The sequence below is a fragment of the Kogia breviceps genome, chromosome X (genome assembly GCF_026419965.1).
Source record: "Kogia breviceps isolate mKogBre1 chromosome X, mKogBre1 haplotype 1, whole genome shotgun sequence".
In the NCBI taxonomy this organism is placed as follows: domain Eukaryota; kingdom Metazoa; phylum Chordata; class Mammalia; order Artiodactyla; family Physeteridae; genus Kogia; species Kogia breviceps.
Genome location: NC_081330.1, coordinates 30589463 through 30601729, shown reverse-complemented (window position 1 = coordinate 30601729; position 12267 = coordinate 30589463). Strand labels below are relative to the sequence as shown.

At 40.1% G+C, this 12267-nt stretch overlaps 1 pseudogene; it reads right to left on the bottom strand.

Moving 5' to 3' along the window:
* Window positions 1-494: 494 nt before the first annotated feature.
* LOC131748041 (high mobility group protein B3 pseudogene) lies at window positions 495-1217 on the bottom strand (annotated as a pseudogene).
* Window positions 1218-12267: the final 11050 nt, after the last annotated feature.

The window sequence follows — 12267 nt, the reverse complement described above, 5'->3', positions numbered from 1 at the left end:
AATGGCAGTGGGGTGCTATGTCTCTATGTACAGAAACAAGACAGCCTGAAGCTAAATGCATGCCCACTGCAGTGTCCACAGGTTCAGCCCCACGGTGCACACCCTGAGCTATGGCCCCTCCGGAAGGCATCGCTCCTACAGCCTCCACACCTGCAAGGAGCGTCAAGAGTGTGTCTCGGTTGCTTTGTTCTTTTTACAAACTATAGATATGTACAGTTGAGAACTCGGGATTCCTAGCCAATGACCATAGCATTAACACACCAGCTCACAAATTAAAAAAAAAAGAAAGAAAGAAAATGCCAGAAACATCTTTAAATGCCTTGTCACGCCAACAGCAAAGTGCACAGAGTGAGGAGAACACGAGAACCTTTTCATTTTAAAAATGTTTGGAAATATGTACAACTTTGATACAGTTTCCGGGTGCTCCAGACACCCATGGCCACTTCATGTAAACCACTGACAATTGCTAGAGCACTTTGAGAGCTACGGTATGATCATGATCCAACTGGGTAATTAAACCTAATGAGGGCAACAGACACGTCTAGGGCGAGAGGTGTGTCAATCACGGCGCTCCCTACTCTAAGGTATTCACAAGGAGACAGATCAACAGTTTTAAAAAATTCTTCCTCCTCCTCCTCCTCCTCCTCTTCTTCATCCTCGTCCTCTTCATCTTCTTCTTCCACCTTTTTCCGGGCAACTTTAGCAGGACCCTTGGCGCCATCAAACTGCCCTTTAGACTTATAGTCTGCGACATCCTTCTCCTATTTCTCCTTCAGCTTCGCTGCCTTGTTGATGTATGGCTGCTTCTCGCTGTCACTTAAGTTATTCCACATCTCGCCCAGCTTCTTTGCCGCATCGCCCATAGAGATGCCAGGGTTTGTAGATTTGATCTTGGGGCGGAATTCAGAACAGAACAGGAAAAATCCAGACGGTGGCCTCTTGGGGGCATTCGGGTCCTTCTTCTTGCCTCCCTTAGCTGGTCCGTAATCCTTCATTTCCCTATCATAGCGCACTTTATCTGCCTTTGCCATTTCATCGAATTTAGACTTCTCTTTCCCAGACATTGTCTTCCACCTCTCGGAGCATTTCTTGGAAAATTCTGCAAAATTGACAGGGACCTCAGGGTTTTTCTTCTTATGTCCCTCTCTGCACGTCTGCACAAAGAAGGCATAAGCAGACACCTTGCCCTTTGGTTTCTTGGGAACACCTTTAGCCATCTTTTTTTTTTTTTTTTTTTTTTTTTTTTTTTTTTTTGTGGTATGCGGGCCTCGCACTGTTGTGGCCTCTCCCGTTGCGGAGCACAGGCTCCGGACGCGCAGGCCTAGCGGCCATGGCTCACGGGCTTAGTTGCTCCGCGGCATGTGGGATCTTCCCGGACCAGGGCACGAACCCGTGTCTCCTGCATCGGCAGGCGGATTCTCAACCACTGCGCCACCAGGGAAGCCCGACCTTTAGCCATCTTGACTGTATTGTTCGCTAGTCTGGGCAGCGCAGGGCACGACGCGCGGCTCAGCGCTCCACAGCCTCGCGCTAGCTGCCTCCACGAGAGCCGCCTCTGAACTCTTTTTTTAACCTTTTTTCTGTTGTTATTTGCATGAACAGTTATACTGGGGCAAGAACGTTAAGATAAGGGAGTAATTTGCAGGATTACTCCAACAATGGGCTTAGGGTACCTAGGCATAGTTCATAATACCTACTGATATGTTCCTCAATTACATTGAATTTATTGTCACTTCCATTGCTCTGTCCCCTTTCATTTATTTTTCTTTTGCCTCTGCAGAAAGGACAAGATAGATTAAAAAAATAAATTCAGAAATTACCGTTTTTCTCTGATTATAAAAAATATATGTGAGGGGGCTTCCCTGGTGGCGCAGTGGTTGGGGATCCGCCTGCCGGTGCGGGGGGCGCGGGTTCGTGCCCCGGTCCGGGGGGATCCCACGTGCCGCGGGGCGGCTGGGCCCGTGGGCCATGGCCGCTGGGCCTGCGCGTCCGGAGCCTGTGCTCCGCGGCGGGAGAGGCCACAGCAGTGAGAGGCCCGCGTACCGAGAAAAAAAAAAAAAAAAAAAAAAAAAAAAAAAAAAATATATATATATATATATATATATATATATATATATATATATATATATGTGTGTGTGTGTGATAATTGGCAATATAAATTATCATCTCATCACCTGGAGAACCCCCTCCCTAATATTTTAGCATAATTTCTTCTGGACTTTTTCCAGTCTATTTGAGTACATGTTTACATTTTTGTATGTAATTATTCTACAAGAGACATTTTCTTGGTTGAATTATATAAAATTAACTGAAACATTCACAAAATATTTCGTTATTTGGTGCGTTACTAGTTTTTCTCGATTATGCTAAATTTTTGTTCATATCTTTGTTTCCTTAGACTACATTCCTAGCATTAAGAAGTACCAGGTCAAAGGGTGTGAACATTTTTCAAATTTTTGATACATGTTGCCAAACTGTCCTCCAAAAATTTATACCAATTTATAGTCTTATCAGCTGTGCAAATAAATTTAAATCTAGATTTTCAAGCCACAAGAAATTATACAAATATTATATAATAAATTTGATTCTGACGACAGCCAAAGAAATAAAAATGAATACTATTCATTCCTTAGCCTCATTTCATGGACCGGGACTGCTGTTTGGCCCTTATCTACTTTGAGATATCCTTAGATAGAATGAGGATGTAGGATGAAGCCTGGATACAAAATAAAATTGAAATATTTCTAGAGGCACTTTGTGAAATGCTCAAGTGATTCTATTATTGATAACTCCAAAGGCTCCCTCTTACCTGCAAGGTGGAATCCAGATTCAGGCATCTCTATTCTCAGGCTCAGCAAGCAAAACATATTTACTGAGCCTGCTGTGCTCCAAGCCTTCTTCAAGGCACCAGGGATACAGCGGTGAACAAGATGAGGTCCCCTTTTCATGAACCTTGCAGTCTGGTGATCTCACTGCATTAAGTCACACAAAATTGTTTGCTTTAGTCAGACCTGTATTATGCTGCTTTATGCTCATTCCTGGCTGATTAGTTATCTTGTCCCATAAACCCTAAGCCTTCAGTCAAGGCTTATCCTAAGTCTCCTGTGACACTCTCTCCAGCTAGTCCAATCATCCAAGAACTTAAGTCTGTACTCACAATTTAGCACTTGATTAGTCATTTTCTTGTTCAACTCTCGAACACCCTCCTGAGAAAGACTGCAAGCTCCTTACCCACAGTTTCCCCAAAGCACCTAGTGTAGTATATGTGCCAAGTGGTCCTTTCTTTACCAGAATGTTGCTTTAATATAGTAGGATGACACACTGAATAAGGCTTCTCTGTCTTGGACCAACCCTGTCCAAGAAGATTTCATTACTTAGGTCCCAAAGGTCAGTTTAGTTGCAAGGATAAGGCAGAGCCCCTAAAGTGAGGGTTAGAGTGCGGCTCCAGCAAAGAGCACAGGTCTGGGAAGCAGGGAACCAGAGTTCATTCCTGGCTCTGCCACTCACATAGGTGTCCTTTGAAAACACAGTATCTTGGGAGAATCTTATGCTCCTTTGTGTTTTCGATTCTTTGGTAAAATGGGGTCAATGATACATTTGCTACTTATTTCATAGTGTTATTGGGAGGATCATACGAGAAGTTATATGTAAAAAGTTATATGTGTGAAGTGTTATAGTTTTCCTCTTTTTAAAATTTATTTTTTGAGATATAATTGACATATAACATTATGTTAGTTTCAGGTGTGCAACATAATGATCCAATATTTGTATATATTGCAAAATGATCACCACAATAAGTCTACCTAACATCTGTCACCTGGCATAGTTACCAACTTTTTCTTGTGGTGAATACTTTTAAGATCTACTCTCTTAACAACTTTCAAATGTGCAATACAGTATTATTAACTATAGTCACCATGATGTAAATTACATCCCCATAACTTACTCATTTTATAGCTGGACATTTATAACTTTTGACCACCCATTTTCCCACCATCCTCAACCCCTGCCTCTGGCAACCACCAATTTGTTCTCTGTATCCATGAGCTTATTTTGTTTGTTTGTTTTTGTTTTAGATTCCCCATATAAGTGATATTATGTGGTATTTGTCTTTCTCTGCTTGACTTATTTCACTTAGCATAATGCCTTTAAGGTCCATCTATATTATTGCAAATAGCAAGATTTCATTCTTTTATACGGCTGACTAATATTCCATATATATATACACATAGAATATTCTTTATTCATTCATCCATCGATGGACACTTAGGTTGTTTTCATATCTTGGCTACTGTAAATAGTGCTGCAATGAATATAGGGGTGCATATATCTTCTCGAGTTAATGTTTTTATTTTCTTCAGATCAATACCCAGAATTGCTGGATCATATGTAGTTCTATTTTTAATTTCTTGAGGAGCCTCCATACTGCTCTCCATGGTAGTTGCATCAACAGTGTACAAGGGCTCCCTTTTCTCCACATCTTTGCCAACACTTGTTATTTCTTGTCTTTTTGATAATAGACATTCTAACAGGTGTGAGGTGATATCTCATTGTGGTTTTAATTTGCCTTTCCCTGATGATTAGAGAAAATGTCATGTCATCTGCAAATAGTGACAGTTTTATTCTTGAGGTGTTTTTAAGGGTCAGGACACACAGATTCAACACACTGTGGTTAAGGGCAATAATCAGAAAAAAAGTTACATGTGTACCCACCACTGTTCAATATACTGGGTATCAATATAAGTATTTTTTCTATTTCCTAAAGGACATCCTAGTCAGAATAGGTAATAAGATTTAATACTTATACCATAGAATGTTGCCATTTTTTCTAGCTCCATAGATTTTTTTCTTTTGCATCAAGAAGTTATGAGACAGCAATGTGAGTGATTTTCTCTTAACAATTTAGAAAAATAGGACTAATACACATTGCACCTGTTTCACTTAGCATACCTCATTGGAATAAGCAACTCAAATTGGTAAAACGATTCAGTGAAAAGGTATTACATAAGAGGTAGTGTTTTAATTTTTCCTGCATTTTCAATAATATTTCCCAGTAAGTCTTAATCCTATAGCTCTTTCATTTCTAGACACAAAAGGTCTAAACAAATGAGTTAGTCTCTTACCCACATTGAGTCATTAACTGGTGTCATGTAATTTCAAGACAGACGTATCAGCACTCCTAAGCCTGAAAACAACAGCATCCCAATAACACAGGGTCATGGGCAGCCTGAAATCCTGACCACCAGTGACTGGTTGTTGTACCCCACAGTTGGTAATAGCTATAAGAGTACCGATTATGGAGCTGAACTCCATTTTATTTACAAGCCCTCCTTCCCATGTGTATTGGCAGAGGTCTTGGTACTGGTTTCATAAACTGATCTCTGGTTGTAGGAAGTTCATGGAACTGATCCAATTGGCTTATACACTGAATCACCCCTCCTCTCCCAAAAGAGATCCCGAGCTTGGAGAAGTGAGATATCTGGCAGGTTTAAGGTATTATCTGTTCAGGCTGGTGATGAATACTCATTACCCTTTGTTGTGTTTTAAAGAGAGACTGACTGAGAGGGGAGGGATAGAAGGAGGGGAGACTGCCAAGAAAGGGAAAACAATTTGTAAGAAGGACTGGGTTAGGCATGATATAGTGTAAAGGAAGGAGAAATAAAAATAAACAACAAAAGGGAGGAATGCTGAGAGGAGGAAAAGAAGTTATAGAATAATCTAGAAAGGTTGAGGTGGGAAGGAGAAGCCTCCCACTACTAACAAAACCAGGAGTATGATTACTGGTTTTGTTACTTAGGTTTTGTTAACAGAACTGGGTTTGAATATCAGCCCCTGCATTTTCCAGCCCTATGACCTTGGACAAGTTATTTCACCTCTCTGTGCCTGTTTATTAATCTAAAAATAAATATAAGAATAGTACCTGTTTGGTAGAGTTGTTGTGAGGATTGGAAATATCATAAAGTGTGTGGCGTATGACAGCTATTCAAAGAGTAGCTGATATTATTACTATTGTTCTGGTTATTGTTACTGTAGTTAGAGGCGAAAACATTATTGTTGTTAGTAACAGTACTGTTTGACAGTAATAAAACACAAACAAATCAGTTGCCATGAAATTCAGCAATAAAAGAAAGTGCAAGATGAAGGAGGCCTCAGATGTCAGTTTTAGCAAAAGAAGCTAGAACATCGCTGTGCCTGCTGAAGGAAGAAAGAATTGCATTATATTATTCACATATTAGACATTCTACTGTACATCACTTTTAAATTAAAGAACTTCAGCCAAGCAAGAAGAAATAAATCCTATACTGTATACACATGATCGGTTTTGTTCATAGCCCTTCTTTTTCCAGTTCTTTAGAATATGTTGTAATGTCAACTCCCAATTTGACCTTTATTAATTAGAATAAAAGATTGAGAATTCCTGCACATCAACGTAGTGTTATCATAACTGTTCTTTAGTTGATTTTATCTTCTTAAAGGACCCTAGCAGGTTAAGTTTCATCCTGAAACGATTTTTTTTTAATGCTTGCTTTTATTTAAGAAGTTAACAAGATTAGTTATTCTGTGGTTCATATGAAATGAATGATTTCCTTAGGTGGGAAAGCAAAAGATTAGGCACCTGGATTTCTAAAGGACTTGATATTTAAGTGCTATAGCACGTAGTTCAGATACAGTTTATTATTGTAAATGCAAACTAGCAGTATGCATGGTTTACAGCAATGATTTTAAAAGGAGAAGTACCAGTGTATCAAGGGTGAAAACTAAATATTTCTCTCCTTTAATGCATCATTACAATAGTATCAGATAACTAAGTCAAATTAAAATGTTTATTCATTGTTACTAACAATTTAAAGAACACCTCTAGTGGGTACATAATCAAAGTTTCAGGGTGATAGAAAAAATAAATATTGGTGTACTGAAGGAAGACCCTCTCTGTCCTGGGAGAGAACATTCTCGATTTATTTTTTAAAAAATCCACATTAGCTCCATTGCCTAGTGTGATTCAGATATCTCTTATATTAAAAAGTGCTTTGGTAAATGATATTTTGAAGAAAAATCTGCATTGTATGGGATGGTTAGTGAAGCACCTAAGTGTTCCGAAGGCTCTAAATCCTATGTGTTTGTTACACCTTAGAGAACAATGTGTGTCTCTCTTTGTTTTGAAGTTCTCACTGATCATACTCACTCTGAGTCAGTTGAATCTGAATCTCTCAGTGATGACCCTTGAAAACTGACAATGTGAGACTCCGCTGGGAAGGAAGCACAGATGTTGTCTAAGTTGTGACTTCTCCTTCAAGGAGGGAATACAGATAAGCTCATTCAATCTCACTGAAGATGAAATTAAGCAGAGTTTCACCTATGTGTACTGTTCTACTGGATATGGAGGGTCAAATGGTGCCTAATCATTCCATATCGCCATTAATGCTGATGGAATACCAAGCCCTATGCAGCAGGAATGCCACAGATAAAGCATTTTCTAACATCTTGTCCTCATGTTCTCATAGTAAAGTGGTCTGAGAGCACAGTACTTAGAGTCACAAAGTCTGGGTTCAAATATCAGACTTGTCATTTACTAGTTGTGTAACTTCTTTAAGCCTCTATTTCTTCATTTGTAAAATGGGGGTTATACTCGTTTCTACCTCAAAGGGGTTCTATGAGAATTAAATGAGATCATAAATATAGATCACTTAACACAGTACCCCACTCGGTAAATAATTATTTCTTCTCTTTTCCCACCAAGCACCCTCTTCCTTCCGTCTTCCTTCTGCTCCTTCCACAGCCCATTCTATTCCATGTGACCTTTAAAAATCTATGGGTAAGGGCTTCCCTGGTGGCGCAGTGGTTGAGAGTCCTCCTGCCGATGCAGGGGACACGGGTTCGTGCCCCAGTCCGGGAGGATCCCACATGCCGCAGAGCGGCTGGGCCCGTGAGCCATGGCCGCTGGGCCTGCGCGTCCAGAGCCTGTGCTCCGCAACGGGAGAGACCACAACAGTGAGAGGCCCGCATACGGCCAAAAAAAAAAAAAAAAATCTATGGGTAAAATGTGAAACCGATAGCTAGTGGGAAGCAGCCCCATAGCACAAGGAGATCAGCTCGGTGCTTTGTGACCACCTAGAGGGGTGGGATAGGGAGGGTGGGAGGGAGATGCAAGAGGGAGGGGATATGGGGATATGTGTATACGTATGGCTGATTCACTTTGTTATACAGCAGAAACTAACACACCATTGTAAAGCAATGATACTCCAATAAAGATGTTGAAAAAAGAAAATCTATGGGTAGTGCTGGGAGGAATGTAAATTGGAAAATCATTTAGGAAAACTGTTTGGCAACATCTACTGAAGCTGAACAGGGTATATACCTTGTGATCCAGAAAATTCACTCTAGCTCTATACCTAATAGAAACACATACAGAAGACAATGTTGCAGGAAAGTTCAGAGCTGCACTCTTCAAAACAGCCCCAATCCAGAAACACACCAAATGCTGTCAGTAAAACAGATAAATAAATTGTGGTATATTCACACATTGGAATACTATACAGAATGACAATAGATGAACTACAGATCTATGTTACGGTACAGCTGGGTCTCCAAAACATAATGTTGAGCCAAACGAAGTCAAGCATAGGGTGTATATGCCATAATATTCACTTATGAAAAGTTCAAAAACTGGCAAAATTAATTTACCGCGTTAAAATTCAAGTTAGCAGTTAAACGGGAAGAAGGTAAGGAGGGGTCTCCTGGGCTTCTGGCACTGTTGTTTCTTGAACTTGGTGCATGGGAGTGTTATATTTGTGAAAACTCATCAAGTTGTACACCTATGATTTGTACACATAATACTTAAGAAAAGCTGTATGATATGCTATGGCGAATGTTAAAAAAAATCATGAAATTTAACAGATTTGCTTTTCCTGTTTAGAAAGCACCAGTATGAAATTATGCATCAGGTGCCTTTGTTTCCTTTCAGGGGTCTCTGGCATGTTATCCTTTAGTATTCTGTAAGAAATTAGTAAGCATTTTCTCTGTCCTTTCACTAGTTGACATAGCTAGAGAATCATTACCTCTTTGGCTGGCAGCAAGGAAATCTATGTGATTGTCTTTCCTAAGTATGTTTTACTTCCTAGTGTTGAATGAAACTTTTTCAGAAATTATTAATATTTTGACTATGGGTATAGTCAGATTGTTTTGAATAAAGTGGTTGTCTGAAACTATAAACTTTCAAGGGATAATTCATAAACACACATTTACTGTGAGAGGATTTTTCCAGAAATATATTTCTTTTTCCTGTAGGTAGACTAGTAGGGTTCCTTCTCTTATACTTTCGGCTCGTGAAGTTTAATAGGGCTCTTCCAGATGAAGTCTAGAAAACAGTGTGGTTACTCAGTAATGCACTGGGTTTGTGAGATTGTTCAACTGCCTTCTGATTTGTGCAAAATTTTCACATCCAAATAGCTAGAAGAAAGCCTTAGATAATGATACCCTTTTATACTTAGTGACTAAAAATAAGATAGAAGGGACTTCCATGGATAGTGACATAAATTTAATCTCAGTAAGAAGGGGAAAGAATGTGGGATATAACTATTGGATCAGTTTTTATTTAAATGTTTCTTTTCCTGGACAAAGTCATAGTTAGGAGCTGATTTTTAGTTGCTAATGACTTACTACTAAATAAATATTTAAAATTCTGTCAATGATTTTTTTTTTAGGCTGAGAAGATTCATGGCTGAGGCGTGTGTGTCCTGGAGGAGATGGCTCATAGTTTAAAGTCCAGCATTGAACAACTTGATGCTTGAAGGTCATTTGTCATAATTTTGAGGTGTTTTTGCACAACAAAAATAGAGTGTGCTATGTGTGATTCCCAAGTTTACAATCACTTTACTATAGCTTACCAGACCATGCTTTAGGCCTGGATTTAAAGGCACATGAATGGTCACGCTTTCTCTCTCCAACCTTATTTCTAACCCCAACAAACAGATTCGTTTCATGTTCTCCCATACTATGCTCATTCCTACCCTGTGACTGAGTTTATATAGTTTCCTCTCTCTCGTGCCTGTAACCGAGCAGGACCCTACAGGGCCTTCCTGGGACAGGTCTTTCCTCTATATCCTTTGCTTTAGCTCCTCTCTGAAGTACCTAGATAACAGCATTTAATGCACATCTCCTGAGTTGTTTTACAGATGTGAAAACCCCCCACCAAATGGAAGATGTTAACTATTTGATGACCATGAGCACATGGGTCCAGGCCTAAGGACTGATAATGTTAACCCTTGTGACACCGTCTTGTTACCTCGCCAACAGCCAATGAGAGAATTGTGCATCAGCTGATCACATACCCCATGACCCCCCCCTCCCTCACCTGGCTTTTAAAAATGCTTTGCTGAAACCCTTCGGGGAGCTTGGGGGCTTTTTAGGGCATGAATCACCCGTCTCCTTGCATGGCCTTGCAATAAACCTTTCTCTACTCCAAACTCCGATGTTTCAGTTTGTTTGGCCTCACTGTGCTTCGGGCACACGAACTTGTGCTAACATTCCCACTCAATTTCTACACTTCTTTCAAGTCCCAAATAAATAAAAGAATTCACAAACACAGTTTGTTCATCAGTTAATAAGTCAGACCCCCAAAGAAGAGAAAATGAGCTCCTGGTATTTTATGATCTTCGGGGGATGGATTCTAGACCAGTTGTCTTTCCCCTTCTTTGACCACAGTTATTAAATGGCCTTTTCTGAGTCCAATTTTCTAATAAACATTTCCTGAGTGCCTGATCTGTGTCTGTTAGCTTTTGTGCTAGGCGTTGGAAATACAGGAATGATTAAGACAGTTTCCTTGCCCTCAGAGAATTTGCAGTCTAGAGGACTGTAAGCAAATAATTTCACACAATGTAAAATGAGTACTGAGTCGCATAGGAATCCAGAGGAGAGGCATCTAAACCCAATTTGTAGTAATAGAGGAGCAACCATTGTGGAAAGATCTGGAGGAGGTAACACCTAAGCAGAGTCTTAAAGGATGAGTAGTAGTTAGCCAAATGAGGAAGGCAGGAATTTCCAGAAGAAGAAACAGCATGAGCAAAGGCACAGAGGTGAGTAACAACATATATGTGTATGCACAGGAAAGGACACACAAGCTCAAGAGCTTGAAGCACAGAATGGCAAGAGATGATACTGAAAAGGTAGGAAGAAGCCATGTCATGGAAAGCCACGCATGGCAATGGGAATAATATACCCGAAGCAAGCAAGTAAACAAACAATACATTCTCTAAAATACCTTCTATCTTAAATTTTACACCTCTAAACTTTCAAAGTTGTTAGAAGCTTCTCTACTGTATAACAGGCAGGGAAAATTGCTGGTTGTTTCCTCTGCTTACCACCTACCCCTGGGATAGATAGATTCCTAGTCTCTATTCCTACGGTTACCATCTGTTTCCAGTGCCCCATGCAAAGAGAACTTTGATATGGGACTTTGATAGTTTGGTAAATGCTATTAGATTTGCTTTTTAGCTCCTTCTTTCATAAAGAGGTTTATAAGTCTTCCTTCCTCTCCTCTCTTCTATGTCCAAGACAGGCTAATGTAATTCCTTCATTTTAGTCTTTAGGTCACACCAGTAACATATAACGCTAATCGGACCATGCACACGCACACAGACGCACACACAGACGCACACACACCAGCCTGTGCTGTGTTCAAGACAAAATTAGATAAAACATACTGATACGTTCTCCTTACTACCTTCCCACTTCACTCGTGGACTTTCCTCTGCCTTACCTGCTCAGATTCCCCAGGGCATATTTGTATTGCAAATGGAAGAACAAAGGACCTGCAACATAGGATACAGGATTTGGCTCTAGGCTGGTTCCTCCACGTGCAGTGATTTGTACTGTGCTTCATAGAACTGCCGTCATTTTTTATCTGTCTGATGGAGTTTAAATCCTTTGAGTTTTGTGATGCAAAGGTGCTACATTGGTAAATAGCATTATAATAATACTTTCCTCCCTGGCCAAGCTGGGATGTTTCCTCATAGTTTACTTTCTAGGCCTCGCCTTTCTTGCAAAGTGAAGTCTTTGGTTAGGGTTAAAATTTCCTTAAACCTGCTCAATAATTTGTTTTGTTTGACCTCTTTGAAATCAATCCCTGTAAAAGACAACGTTGTCCTGAAGGCTGAGAAAGGTGCTTGAGACATAGGCTCAAAGTTGCTCTTTTCAGGCAGAGCCAGCGGAGTAATCTTATCTCAACTGGCTGCTTTTCAAGGTGCCCAGTTCAGGAGCTTTCCCTCTGGG